Genomic DNA, 15,989 nt, shown 5'->3' on the forward strand with positions numbered 1-15,989 from the left:
TCACTAATAATAAAATCAACTTTGTTTTAATATAGCAAAGCAAACATGTCGTTCAATTAAAAGTTTGAAACAATGTTTATGTACTGAGCTCGTTCGACTGAGACAAAAGGACAATGATCTTTGACGATTTCCATTCCTTTCCACGGATTACAACGAACAACTTCTATCTAATGACTTTTGGGAATTCGCGAAAAAATCGACGACGCTCCAACAAAAAATGCGCTGCGCTTCGGCCCATGATATTAGCTCGAATAATGTAGCAATTTACCAGTACCAAATTAGCGGTCATTACCATAATTCAAAGCTTAACGTAAGTAATTTGTCATTCAGAATGCCTTTAATGTCAACTGATTTTCCCGAAGCGGTTAATTTTAAATCAAATAACATAAAATGATATCCAATTCTGAAGAAATTTATATTCAGCACGGGTGATATAACGCGAGTTTATGCCGAACTTTCGTCTAAAAATCCCGCATTATACTTAATTCAATTAAAATGTGTGCACACGAAGGGCGAGCTCCAGCAAAAACAGCTTTTGACAGCGCGGCTTCGGAGCTTATGCGAAAATTTATAGAAAATTGCATGGTACACGCGTTGCGCCCATAGGGTGCGCGGGAAACGTTGGGGGGTGTATATTTAGAAATGCTTCTAGCCACCAGACGGCAGTCCACGCTTGGCGCGCGAACTGAGCGCACGCGTCCCCGTCTTCCCCTTTCGCTATCGCATCGTACCCGATTCCGTAATTAACATAAATTGAAATTAATTAATAGAGCATTTCTGGTGTGTTGTGTGCCTCGAACTGGATTTAATCGTGCCCTGTGCTACCCTGTGGACAATTTAAGCATTTTGCCGGCTTTTCAGTGACTGTATGATTATTTAATAACTGCTAGTATCTTTGACGTGAATGGACTTTTATTGAAAATTTCCTACATTTCTGGGATTTAAGGTAGGTGGAGTAATTAGAGCTATATTTAATGTACACGGACAAAGGCTTTCTCGGTATTCGTAAGGTGTAATTAAGTGATATGGCGTTAATAGCAGGTCGCCGACACTAACAACACCACAACAATGCGATACAATATTTTTTGTCGTTAACTGCATTGTTATCGACATCATTACTAACACATAATTGGGCGTTAAATCTGTACATGTAGTTTTAATAAAAGTTTATAGCTTTTCACTAACATTATCATTAATCTTTTGGTAAATAGAAAATAGTGTATTCTCATTTGTATAATGTAGAGTCGATAACATTTGTTTGATAAACTTTAAAGAAATTGAAAATGTCAAGCTGTATAGTTTAAAACTAAACTATAGCGACGTTCCTAATTACTTTTAACACCATAAACATTGAAAAGTCGTTCTCACACGTTTGGCGTTTCCCATACCATAAACTAAGATTAAGAACGAAAACGTCTGATTAAAAATAATTTAGTAATAATGAATACGGTATGACTGTCGTATAAATACGACACTTTCGTAAACACGGAAATATTAGTATGACGGATATGACAGCGGTCCGAAACGTTCAAAACTAATAATGACAACCCGTTTCACTCATTAGCTTTGAATTATAACAAGTCTGTTTATTTAGATGTAACCTTCTTTTCTAACGTTTTCTTATGACTTTGTAACTTTTGAATTTTATCGAGTAAATTACGAGTTGTTTAAGAATTCAGTGAGATAACGAGCGGTGCAGTATTCACCGTCTATTTATGTAGTTCAGACATCAAATATTAATGAATTATTGTTTGATAAGGGACTCTCGTTACGCTGTTTATTATGCTTTATCAAGACTCTGATATTACCGTCGTTTGATTTATTGTATTTTATTTTGATGTCGTTTCATTTGTACGCTGATATCAAAAGTGTTTTGATAAATTATACAAAGTTGAAGTCTTGAAAGTAGGAATAAAGTTTGAGAGCACTTTCTTCTGTTCTCAAAACAACCGAAATTACGTTTATTCATAAATATTTTTCCTGAAACGTGTGATCTGTAAATTTTCATGTTAAATGAGTAACTGAAAGCATATCGTTAAAAGTTGAAATGAATATGGAAATACTAAAAACATATTCAGTTATCTAACGATTATGAGAGCTAAAATGTACTTTGAATATTATACCATTTTCAGTTTGCAATTTTCTCTTTATTAAAATAAATAAAAATGTTTTCCTAATGTATCATTTCATCAAAACAACGTTAATATTCATATTTCTTCAAAACTCGCATTTATTCTTTGACTAAACATTTATCTTTGCAAGCTAATATGTTATCAAAGGGAAATGTTTGGGCTCTATTTATTTAATGGTGAATCTTTTACATGTTAAGCTGGAGGTCCGGTCGGTAACGTTTTGCAGGTACACGCGAGGAATTTCCACTTTGCTAACGTTAGTATAGGGAAATATTCGATGTACAACGCTTTGACTTCAGGTTTAGATAACAGTTGGCTTATGGCCGGCTTTAACGTAACACACCTGAATGTTTTAACTTGCTATTTAGAATTGGATAAGTTTGTTCGTGTGTGTTTTGTTTCATTAATTTTCTGTTAGAAATTATGTTTTTAAAATGCGTTTTATATTTTATTCATATCGAGCTGTATTTTTGTAGATATAAGAAAAAACAAGTTCAGATAATTACGTAGTTCTAGTTTTATTTGGTTTAATTATGTTACCACACTTACTGTTTTTCTCTTCTAAATGGTATTTATTAAATAATGTGCATAATAAGAAATCTATAACATATAGGATATATTCGTAACTATAGAAATAATTACGAATATACCATATATTTATTACTTATACGCATTAATTGATAAATAAAATCCAAAAACATAAAATAGTACAAACCGTAGACATTAACGGTACAATTAACGTATTTAATTAAAATATGTTAATTAAACCGTAAAATGCAATCACACCATAAACCAAATAATGTTTTTGCAAAATAAAAGTGGACCACAAATTATTCGAATATTTGAGTAGTAACCGCACGATTCGAACACAATCCGAACGGTTAAACCAGAAACATACACATACATATACACTAGGTACTACATGCTTCCAACGTCATTCACTTGTACAGAATTTCTGAAGCAAAAAATCGTCGAGAGCAAACTCCATTTCTCTTGAAGATTCTGTTATTGGGAGTAGTTTCATGTTTGCCACAGCCTCCTCTCAAACGTACTATAAAATGTTATTCCTTCGCTATAAAAATGCGGGTAAATCTATATTTGGTTCAACGGCACATACATTTTGGATTATTCTAAATCCAAGTTTGAATTACTTTTTATTTTAGGGTTATTCTATATAAGAATTTCAGTTCTTCAGGCTTCTTTATATTCATTGAAATGTTTTTCATTTGCAAAAGCTGTTTCGTTTATGCTGAATTATAATATTTGTTCAGATTGATCTAAGCAATAAAACATAGATTTCGATATTCAGATAAAGATAGATTTCAGATAATGTATTGTAGGTTCTTTATAAATGTTAAAACTGGAAAACGCTATTGAACTTATTCAACCCTTACATTTGAACTTTCTAGAATAGAATAGAATGTAAATGTCGCAGAATAATCTATTAATATTTGATATTCTCTTCTCTGAACAGTTTAAAACATTATTATATAAAAACTATACGGCAAAAGCAACTGAGTTTCGCCAACTCAATTAGTACACTCAGCTAGGAAATTAAATGCGTTTTGCTTCGTACAGTCGTTGAGAGAATTTTAACATTTTGTTATCGATAAACTTTTACATTTACAAACGAATTTTAATTGGAAAACTAGTGGTTTACGTACTCGTATTTAAGTACGAAATTACTTGCCATTCCGAAGTGTTTCGGGTACGTGGAGCGGTTAAGTGATGTTTAATTACCAAGTTAGTATCTCGAGCTTTTATCTCAAATAGACCCAAACGCGGTCGCTGGATCAATATTATGTTCGGTTTTAATATTGCTAGACGTATTACGATTTGCATTTATGTACACCCAAAATATTCTCTAATTTTAATGGAATATTATGCCTCTCATTTTCGGTTTCGTGGCCGCTTGACATTCCGTGATGGGCAAAATAATAATTATACCTACGTCATGACTTGGGACAAGTTGGCAGTCCTTTGCCTATAAGTACATAATAACGGGGCATGGAACACCATATTCCCATTAGGTGACACGTTATACAACTCGCGCCGCAAAAATAAAAATAATACTTCGTAACTTAACTAACTACGTCGTTAATATGCATGTTCTGTCAATCTAATAGCTATACTTACATCAATGACCCACTTAGCTGACAGAAATCATGCAGCATTATTCATAACAGAAATGTAAAATAGGTCTTATTACGCGTAACCGGAGCATAGACTTTTTATTCCTGTGTCATACTCAAGCTAAGTAATTTTCACTTTTATTTCAGTCGTCATGAATATTCCGAGCGGACTGAACATACAAAAAATCTCATTTAAATACTTAAAGGGATTACATTTCGTCCTAATTAACTTTAATACTTGCATATAAAAAGTTGGTTGTAAACCGACTAAGTTGGTTTATAAGTGTGCTATTACCGTCAATTAGTTTACCGGACCGTCTTCTTTGACGGCAGTTGTAAACAGAAAATTGATCCGACCGCCCTGAAGATGATATGTAGTTTTATTTGAACGCTCAAAGGTTTTTAGAGCAGTCATCAATCCCGTTCAATTTGGTTGGTTTCTATAGATTGTTTATTGGTAGTTTGGTCGGGAATGGTAGACAAACTAGGTATAAATTGGGCTTTAATTGGGCGCGTTTACTGTCTAATGTAAAGCCATATTTTGTGTTAAACTGCAGCTTGGGATTTTTATAAGCCTTTTATGGAACCTTGGATGGATAGAACAACACAAAATAGTCGTAGTCGGCCCAATTTTTAAAATAAGATCTTTCGTAGAAATGTTACATATTACATGATATAGATTGTCATGTTTCCTACGACATTACGAAATCCTAAAATAATGCTAAACATCCTCGAAACAATCACACAAATATTTAATTAGTGTGGGAATCAAACTCACGACATCTAGGGATGTGTAAGCGCGACAAAAGACGTCTAGATGCTTACAACTTTGAGGTATATGAACTTTGGTAGACATAAACAAAAGACCGACGACCTATTGTATATCTCACTTGTAATGTAATAATCACATCTGTCTAGATACAAATGAAATACTACCAATTACGGAGCCTTGCGGCTTTCCCCCAACACACAATATTCACAACATTTCCACTAACAAGCAATACGTTTTAGAATAATGCCTTTACAAATATTTACTTCAAAAACTATTTGCCGTATAATGTAGTGATTTCCCTTCTATAAATGAATACACTTTTGATTTTTGTATTCTTTTTCATGAATATGGATTATATTATTTATAGAGGAAAATAAAGTATCGATACCTATTCTATTAAAATTTAGTCTTTGAACTATTTTTTTGCTTCATTTATTAGATTCTAACTCGGTGGCATCCAATTTTGGCTCAAAACGAACGACCTAATTTGGCATAAAATACCCATCTTTCTCCTTTTACCTCAACAAAATGCGATACTAACATTATTTTAAAGTGACGTACAACAGAATCGACAATTTTCTAAAACGAAGTAAACACCACCGAAGCGTACACTTGACGCTAAAGTATTAAAGTTTATACCGCGAGGCGAACAATATTCGTTCATTATTTACCAGAAGAATGGCTTTCCTGAATTCGAGCTGAGCATAGCCCGCCGGCTATAAACACCAGGTGTGGTTAAAATAAATAGCCCTGAACATCCCAGCTATGTACGTTCACTACCAATTATTACGATTAATTGGAAACTAGTCAATGCCTTTATTTTTGTTTTAGATCGTTATAACTGTAGGAAATAGTCTAATGCCATCAAAAACATCCTGTAAAAAACCTCAAGTCTCGCAGCGTAAAAAGTGGTGAGATCTATGTAATACCAAGTCGATTAATCTGTTTAGTCTCTACTGAAAGGACCTTCTGTCTTAAGTTATTACACAAGTTATTATCATGCCAATATTAAAAATATTTCACGTTTAAAACAAATAAATCGACCTGGCCATCGCATGATTTGATTATTAGTATGTACCACACTGCACAGCACGACGGGCCAGCAACCGAATTCCTCACTAGGGTCCTTCCGAATATAATGATTGAGATGAGTATCTTAAAGAAATTAATGCTCCTGAAATTTTAATGGCGAATTTGTGTTTTCATGCGATGACCAAGTCGATTTATTTGTTTTAAACGTGAAATATTTTTAATATTGGCATGATAATAACTTGTGTAATAACTTAAGACAGAAGGTCCTTTCAGTAGAGACTAAACAGATTAATCGACTTGGTATTACATAGATCTCACCACTTTTTACGCTGCGAGACTTGAGGTTTTTTACAGGATGTTTTTGATGGCATCTCACTTCTTTTTGTAAAGCGAACATAAGTCCAATTTGTATGGAAAGACGGTTATTTTTTTCATAATTCAACATATTTTCCTATTGAAATGTTGTTCAGTTTCATGGGCTAAACACCCTTAAGTTATGCCTCATACAGTAGGTACCTATGTACACCTATTATTTTCTATTATACTACAGTAATAGTTAATTCATTAACTGCAAATGTAACCTTGTAATCCTATATAAATGTATAAGATTACAAAGTTATTCTTGCAGTTAATGTATTTAGAAAACTGGACTGAAATTAGAAAATATTGAAATTTTCCCATGATTAAGATACTAAATTCTATTTGTATTCTAAATTTGAAGCTTCTAAGTCTGCTAGAAATGCCTTAGACTTTTGATGATCGGTGAGTCAGTGAGTCAGTGAATCAGTGAGTGACAAAATTCAAAACTTTAACAAGTTGTCATTCTTAAAGTACTGGTTCAAATTGACTGAAATTTTCAATGTACCGTGTTCATACAATGACTGATAAGTCGCTAAAAATTCAGGCTTCTTGGTTTATCCACAACGAAATTATAGGGGGTCGAAAATGGCCTGAATTGCTTCGAGAAAAGATGGTACGGCCGTGCCGCTTTTTTTTGCTCGACTTGCGGGGGCACTGCCGTGCCCCCAGATATATGAGACGTCGCCTGAGGCTGTCCGCGGCCCACGAACTATTTCTATATACGTAATTTTTGAGAGAAAATTACACGGTTTGACGGTTAATAGCGTAGTTTTAAACAGAAGTACGCTTTACGGTGGCACGGAAGTATCTAAACATTCCGTAGAAATTATACGAGTAAGAGGTATTACTGTGTTATTATACGATTTAAATCATGATCTGGATGATAAAAATTAAAGTATCAATGCTACGGAGTCCAACTATATGTCCCTTTAAAAGTAAGTTAATTTATTAAAGTATACACAACATCAAACATTTCTTAATTTTTGGTAACTTTTAAAGACAGTTTTTTTGTACAATGTTAATTAGATCAAAGAAAATTTATTACTTGATAAAAAATGTCACTTCGTTTAAAATTAATTTCCTTTTTAATATAAATTTTAATCGAACCCTGCTATACACACTTACCTATTAAACCTATATAAAAAATCTTTGATCAATCTCGTACAAATAAGTAAGACCGTGGAAATGCGGTAAGCATAAGTAAGGTCAGAGTTTATTGACTCAGAGATTATTCTTAGTATTCTGAATTAATGCGGCGTGAAAGTTCACAATTTTATTCCATTATCGGACGGTGAGCGGGAGGTTTGACCTAACGCAGTTCCCGTGTAATCCCAGCTCCACAGCTCCGAACGAAGCGTTAAAAGTTCGCCACTGAACAAACTTTCTTCTTACATTCATAAACATTTTACTTTTCGAGTTGCGTCGCGGTTACCGCAACACCTGCTATTTTACATTCAAAACGGTGTTTTTACGAATATTGAGTACAAATGTCGACTGTTTTGTAAACGTTGGATTTTAATAAATTACGACTTTGAAGTACTTTGATGAGGTATTACAATTTTGGAAGTTAATGCATATCATTTTTGCTTTTTATGTCTGTTGATTTGTTTTTTTGTTGAATTTCTTTTTTATAAGACGTGTTTTAGATTGCTTTACTTACTTCAGACTTTTTAGCATTAACAAGTTTCAAGTCTACTGCCTAACAACAATATCGATTAAAGTAAACTCCAACAAAACTACTCACCCGTACCCAATGTTCTCATAACCTAAAATAAAGTATTTATTGCAACAAAAACAACGGAAAGTGGGGTAGGGTAGCACTGAAACTGGTCGTATATTACATCATTCGCATACAACTCACGTTCATAGGGGCATGAACACAGCCGATATGAATAACTTAAACGCAGGCCTAGCCTAGCCGCGGTGGACTACACTTACTACCTCCTATATTTTAATAGTTTATTTCGCTTTTCAGAAGCCCAAACTGTAACACGTTTGCAGCTAGTTTTGGGTTTAGGTATAAAGTAGAATAAATTAGACTAGATTCAGGTTAGTATTTCTTTGCAAAAAGTTTAAAAGTTAATATTCTATACACTTTTTGCAAGTACGTGTTTGCCATTGAGGTCATATTTTTGCGGTTTCGACCACGCGCTACGTACGTAGATCTTAATTTTATGTCATACGACGATTCAACGTAATAAATTCTACTATACTGTGGCAAAATCTGTTATTTCACTGAAAACTCGTAGATAACAGCGTTCGTACAGTTGAAAATTGAATCTTTTAAACCTATTTAAGGATTTAATAACTATTACTACATCGCTAATCAATATTAAATACACAAATTAATTACATATCAAATGTAAAGAATTCTACATAACTACTTCTAACTAAAGATTTCAAATTGTTTTATCCGGCAATAATTTGGTTTTTTCTTCTAAAATTATGTACAATGTACCCGTACCATGACATTGAACCAATATCCTCTCGACTCGAACAAGGATAAACTCAATAAAACGAATGTTTCTGATACAATTTTTCTCTTATTAACTTAGTACAGAGGACACGGATGAGGATAATGAAGTTAGAAGTAATCCAATGAAGAGCGTATACAAGTGTTTAACTGCGTCTAAGGATCATTACAAGCATTGAACTCGGTATAACGCGATTGTATCGGTAAATGCGGTTATGCTACGGACGAAGTTGTGTAACCAATTTTAGCGTTAACTAGCAATGCGGAATATTGGTATTGTTTTAGTTCTGGTAAAGGGTAACTGATTTTAATAGGCTAGGCTAGTCTGCACATCTGGTTTATGCGTAATAATATAATGCTACATTCTCTATTCTGAACCATTCTAAATTCCGAGTACCTACTTAAGTATAAAAAAGTTACTTTAATGAGTTCTTTGAAAATGCTTCTATAAAAGAATTTCTCGGGTGTCTTGTCTTTTCCAGCCGCGCTGTTATTAGGCTTTAGTTCTAAGTAACCTCTAATAATAATAGTAATAGAAAACTCAGAGGCTATTAAAGTCGATAGATGCAGTTTGTGTTCTGACCTATTTAAAACTTTCACGTCAGTAGATCATGTTATTTTCGGCCAAATATAAATGAACCATCCGAAATATAAAATGTGATGTCTCGTCTCGTTAAAAAAATAATAAATCAAATAATACCAGGACTACCTATTAGTCTCGTGTTTCGCCGTAAAATATTAATGTTAAATGTTTTACGACTTCAAATTTCCACATTTTGCATATTTGATGTGTCACTGGACACCGTTTTGAACTTTAGTCATAAAAATCGAAAATGTCAAATGTCGGGTTATTCTGTGATCTGCAGTCGTAGGAGTCGAGCCATAAAATGATTACTATCTTCCCTGTGTGGGTTGCTTTTACGTTAACGAAGTTAGAATAAGTCGAGCTACTGTAAAACTTTTTTATTTTTAAAGTGCTATATGCTAAATTTCTTCACTAACCACTTAATGATTATATTGGTAGAATCCTTTTTGATCATTACAAGCATTCGAAAGACACGTACCTTTAAGAATAAGTTTAACTTCTTTATAAAAGTCATAGTATAAAATTATAAATATACTTAACATAGGTACTACATGCATACATTACGCACACCATATGATTTTTTAGGTTAACTTGTTAAAAAATCTTGCAAGTACATTTAAGCAGCAATTAAGCTGAACACGCATGTAGATCCGATGACAATGGAATAAAAACACAATAACGATCTCTTAAACCGATCACAATCGTGTCGTGTTTTGCCTCTATACAGTTAATTTACATGACGTATTCCCAATTTAATTTAAGACAAAGACTTTAAACAAGGTACTATAGCTTACGAGAGTCAATTAGTGAGCCTCTTCGTTTCTTATCATATGGAAAAATAAGTGTCGAGTGAGTCAGGTGTGTTTAGCCTTACTTTAATCGTTTTTACTACAGTTTAATCGAACCTATGCCTATATTAATCCAAACAGGATCGACAAGCAAACTTTTTATTGCGAATAAAAACCACTTTTTTATTATGACGTCACTGCTGCAAGCCTAGCTCTAAGAATACACTGCGGGCAACTAGAGTTGAACCGACCGAAAGTAACTCCGCTCCATAATTCAGGTTCATTGATATACTTGACTATAGATAGAAGATGTAAAGAGGCTTATACAGGTACGCATAATACACATGTAAGTGTAATTATAGAGCTCGCCAGGTTGGAATCCGTAAGGGCAAGGCTATAAATACAGGTTGATACAACCTATTATGTTGCTACCTGCATTTACCTACATCTCCATAATTCTCTCTAAGTTTTAATTAAGTATTTTGATTCACCTCTGAGGGAATTAACCAGTGTTTTGATTGTGTAATTATGTCGGTAATATTTAAAATTGATGGTGGAATCAAGTACAAATAGATGAATAAAAAATGATATATTCAGTGCTAGAATATAAAAAAATAATAAATGTACTAACAAGTCATCTTAAATGGAAACTTAGAAAGGAAAACAATACTCTTAAAAGAAATAATATAAAACATTTCTTTCATTCTATTTTCTCCTTACGTCAAAAGCGATTTTAATCAAAGATATTATAACTCGACTTACCTTAGCGGATAACTATAAAGTCCGTCTGAAAACTACACAAAAAATACCAAAGGTATAGAGAGTGCCGTTCAAAGAAACTACCAAGTGAGCCACAACCTTTATTAACCGTTCTATTATAGTATTTTTTTATCACACAATTGAATAATCGCCAAATATCCCTTTATCGTCCCCGAGGGCCGATGATACGTCAGGGTTAAGGGTGTACGATCAATATTCAATATCCGGCCAGAATTCGCCTCTTCCGATCGCCGGATATTCCGGATGTACCGACTAGTTACACAACCGGATTATTCTCCGCTGTAAAATTAAGTGAAAATAAGGATACGTTTCATATGTGAGCTTGAAACGACCTTTTTTGATTCGATGTCAGAGATTGTTTGAGAATATTATATGGGTCTCGAAGTTTATCTGTCGCCGCTTGAGTGAATAAGAATAAAATGGTTATGAAATAATAATGTTCTCTGTTAGGATACTTAATGTTCTATTTTTAAAATAAGCTTAAAGGTCTCTTGTTTACAGATATCTTTACTAACGGAATGGAAACGTTATGTTTAGGGCGACTTTACGGGCCAGATTATGGATTGGTGGACTTTTAGCAGGCATTGTATGACAATTTAAAAAACTATTTTGGGACAGAAACATTAGAATTCTTAAATCTTAGATAAAGTTTAACAGTTCTGATACTTCAGAAATATAGCTACATATTTTTTTAATCAATTAACGAGGCTCCACTTACAATTGTTTAAAATCTCACTTTATTAAACAAAGGGTAACACACCTGTTGTTAAATAAATATTCATAATATTATCAAAAAATGTCCCATTGTCATTTTACAATTGTAAATGAAAGTTAAGTACAAACAAAGGCATTTAGTTCAAAACAAATTGCAAAGTTACATGACGGGTTAATACAACTAATAACAAAATAGTAGTTTTATTAATACAGTCATACAGTAAAATCCGCTTGCATATATCCGGTGGCAAATATCATCTCAATTGAATTTAGTATGCACATTTAATAATTTGAATGCACGTATTTCTGCTATATGCTAACAAAAATAAAAACTTGAAATATTGTGTTTGATTTTTTATTTATTTTTGCATTTTTGCACAATGTTAATCATAAAGGCCTTAGTGATTTTGGATACATACAAAGTGAGTGGGTTAGTCTTTCAGATAATTCCCAGTAATATCCCGAAATTTAGTAACTTATAGTGAAAGTTTGAAGCGAGCTCCGTATTTCACAGAATTTAAACGTAAAAAGTGAAAATTCAGAGATTTAGAAAAACAAACAAGGAAATACTGTAAATAGTAAAATGATAGATACAAATAAAAGAACGTCGAGAACTATAACTGTCCTTTTCTAACAGCTTGGCATAAAAAGAGATGATTGCTTGCATGATTTGTTGCTATGTAAACATAACAGAATTGCCATTATTTACCGAATACCGTTTAGAATTGTGGTCAGCGATCGCCACAATGATAATATTTGCTACGGCAAAACTTTACCTCTACAATCTGAAACTGGAATCGTCATTGTGTACAGAAATCTTACATTCGTAGAAGCTTGATGAGTATGCAAGAGTGTGGTTTGATACTACGTACATACCTACTTTATGTATTTAATAAAGACACGATTTTGAAAGTTGTATGCGCTCATTGCGATCTGTCATTGTTTGATGAATCAACCAGTAATTTCTCGTGAAATCAAGTACATACTTACATTTAAATTGTGAGTATACGTAAAACGATCGTTGGCATTAATTAATTATTATTAGTAGTAAATAAAATAATTGTGTATGTTATAAATAACTGTATTTGGCGAATATATTTTTTGACAAAGTTTTTAAACATTTGATCGATTCGATGAAGCAACAATTGTAGTCAACTAAGAACAAACTTACGAACTAACAAAGAAAAGAAGATTATTTTGAATATAATACAAAGCATAGCCATTAATCGGAGCAAAAAGTGTAAAAAATAAAACAACATGCGCATAACAAGAAAAGTATTTTAGTCCGCGAGAGCGCGAAAGCAAAAGCTGGAATTACATACGTTATTCTAATCTGTACTTAGTAATAAAATGGACAAAGGCCTGAAGTGGAGGATGACGCAAACTTTCTACAGCCCGTATGTAAGACCTATTTATAGAATAACAACACCATATGTGGTAATCAAGAGCTTGATTGTTGTAATAAACTAATTATAAAGTTACCACTTGCGTGCGAGATTGTATGATAGAATATAAGGACTTGTTTTCGTTAATTAACTGTTTAGTGTTCGTACTATCTTCATAGGTATATCTGGTACATTCTGGGAAAATGTTTAACTGTAGTCTTTCTTTTTGCCCTTATATTCACGGAAATCTGTGATAGCATTGATTTCAATCTGCTAATTAATATACATGAGTAAAAATGTTACTTATGAACCTTTTGATCGACTTTATTAAAAAAATGCTTTCTTAAAATTTTGTTTTTTTATTAATATATTTTTTTGTTTTATTTAGCCTGTTTCTATGTCCCACTGCTGAGCAAAGGCCTTTCCCCTGAGTTTCCAGTCCCCAAGTTTCCCAAAAAATTCCTAACTTATTAAATCAAATGTTATGAATTTGAAATAAAAAAGACACATTCGTTTTCCCACAAAGATCAGTGTTTACATATTCCGAAGTAATATTCTCAAGAGCTTTCTAATAAAACTTAATTCTTTATATTCTTAACTTATTTGAACTATTGTGTATATTTCGTAATAAATTGACTATAATCTTCTGGTGAAAGTTCCATTTGGTAACCTTCCTTTACAAACGACAAACAAGTTAAAAGATTAAGGAATAATGCATTTGTTATCGAGTAGTCGATCCCTGTTTACAACCATCGTAACCTATTAGCTTACCTTTTAAAATACACATTGTTGAATGAGGTTTTAAGGCTTTTCCTATTGTAAACACCTCTCAAGTACGCTCCTTTCGGTTCAAATCTACCTTTTTTATTTTAAACAACTTCATCAAGTCAAAGTTGTTTATTAGCGTGATATTTTTTTTTACTGTGTATTTCATTTGAAGACTTATTCAAAAGAGCATGTATCCTTTTGATAAACGCTATAGGTCCTTATCAATTTTGTCATATAATATATTTTAATGAGTTCAACGAACTGATTCTTGATCTATTTTTACTCACATATTATGGTATCTAATGTAAGTATCGCGGGTCTTAAGCAAGTTTCACATTTTTTCTTTCCTTATATAGGCCCTATGGCTTCATGAATACCCCCATGCATAGAACCTACACTATTTTTATATTCTACAGCCACGTCCGGTAATAACATTGTAGGGTTTATAGATCGTAACAGTGCATAAGTAGTAGCATGTTGCAAACCCATCATCTGAGGGTGAACCGTAACCCGTTTTCCTTCAGCTGACTTTTATAACTTGGGCATGATAAGCAGCTGCCGTTGTATATGTTTTTCTTTTATTTTTAGGTCAACGTGTATTAGGGACGATTTTTAAAATAGCTTCTTTAGTTTCTGATGGCCTGGTACCGATGTTGAAAGGCTGTTCTGAAAATGTCTCATTTGCATTTATTTGGTTTGTTTACCATTTTTTTCTGGATGTAGGTAGATTAAAGTTAAAATTTTGTCTAAAAAGCTGCTTAGAAATAGAGTCTTAATTACGCCAGTCTCAATGTTTTTGTTGTAGAATAGTCTATGTTGAAGAATTGTATTGAAGCGAACACATCTAAGTTATTCTAAAGCTTATCTTATAAAGCTCAACAGGCTAAGAGCCCGTTACTAAACAGGAACCTTTCTTTGAGTGATTACAACTGGTTGAAATGATCAACTGGTTGGAACGATAAATGTACTGACTGCTATCAATCCTAAGAGAGAAACACGGCTTATATGACAATTTAACGGCATATCAATGACGCCATTGTTCATTATTAAAACATTTACATTTTAGTTGTACATACGGTAACTTCTAAAATACACATAGAAATTTGGGATATTGAAAATAGAGTCAATAAAAGCTTGAAATTCAATAACCAAATTATTTTGTAGAAAATATTTACCTATAATATCTCAGTTCACAACTATTTGAAAGCCATTATTTGCTTTACATTGTTTTCTCCTTTAGATTAATGTGATTAACACGTTACGTCAAGGCTGATATGTACTAAATAGTGCCTAACAACTTTACATACACGAATTATTGTTATCTGAGACACATAATACGCATACAAAAACTGCCGGAGACCTAATTAGGATAATACTAATAGATATTTGTTTTTCTATTTCAGGTAAGGGAGTAATGTCATATTTAGAAAATTCCTAAAATAAATTTGGTGAGTTGTTGTTAAAAAATTGTTTATACAATAGTTGTTCATTTTATGTCACAATATTATCAAATGTACTATTTCACGAACGTTGAATGTTATTAGCGCGTAGCGGTATAGTAATTACAATTAATTAATTACATTAATATTTGCACGTATTTAAATTATAAAATTATTGGTAAATATGAGTGAAAGTTACCATTAATTAGAGCAATTATGTGATACTGTATTTTTTATTGTAGTTTATTATATTATTAAAATTCCACTATTGGGTAATGAGTTAATGACAGATTTCGATATTGTCTGTAAAGGTACCTATGTCACGATAGCGAAAATTTTCTTGGAGCTTACAAACTCTTATATATTTTTATACCTTTGCCCAATAGTGGGATAATGTTTCGCTTGCTATATTTATTTGTAGACTAACCGTGTAGTATATACGATTTTTTTTTATATACCTACCTACCTAAAGATAAACAGCTTGAACCAATCTACTTAAAGCAAACCAAAATCTAATTTAGCTAATTGTGAACTCTTATGACTAAAGTAACGAAGTAAAAGAAATAAAACATTCGTATTGCGTAGCCATTTTCAAACTTCGCAGACTTAATACCATCAATAATACTAA

At 32.7% G+C, this 15,989-nt stretch overlaps 1 protein-coding gene across 1 annotated transcript in view; it reads left to right on the forward strand.

The window, feature by feature from the left end:
* The first annotated feature begins 645 nt into the window (after nucleotides 1-645).
* Nucleotides 646-15,989, forward strand: part of LOC142973081 (uncharacterized) — a 70,557-nt gene continuing 55,213 nt past the window's right edge. The window contains exon 1 of the mRNA XM_076114639.1: nucleotides 646-946. The gene's annotated coding sequence lies outside the window, so the exon portion shown is untranslated. The remainder of the gene's footprint in view (nucleotides 947-15,989) is intronic.

The sequence above is a fragment of the Anticarsia gemmatalis genome, chromosome 1 (genome assembly GCF_050436995.1).
Source record: "Anticarsia gemmatalis isolate Benzon Research Colony breed Stoneville strain chromosome 1, ilAntGemm2 primary, whole genome shotgun sequence".
NCBI lineage: Eukaryota > Metazoa > Arthropoda > Insecta > Lepidoptera > Erebidae > Anticarsia > Anticarsia gemmatalis.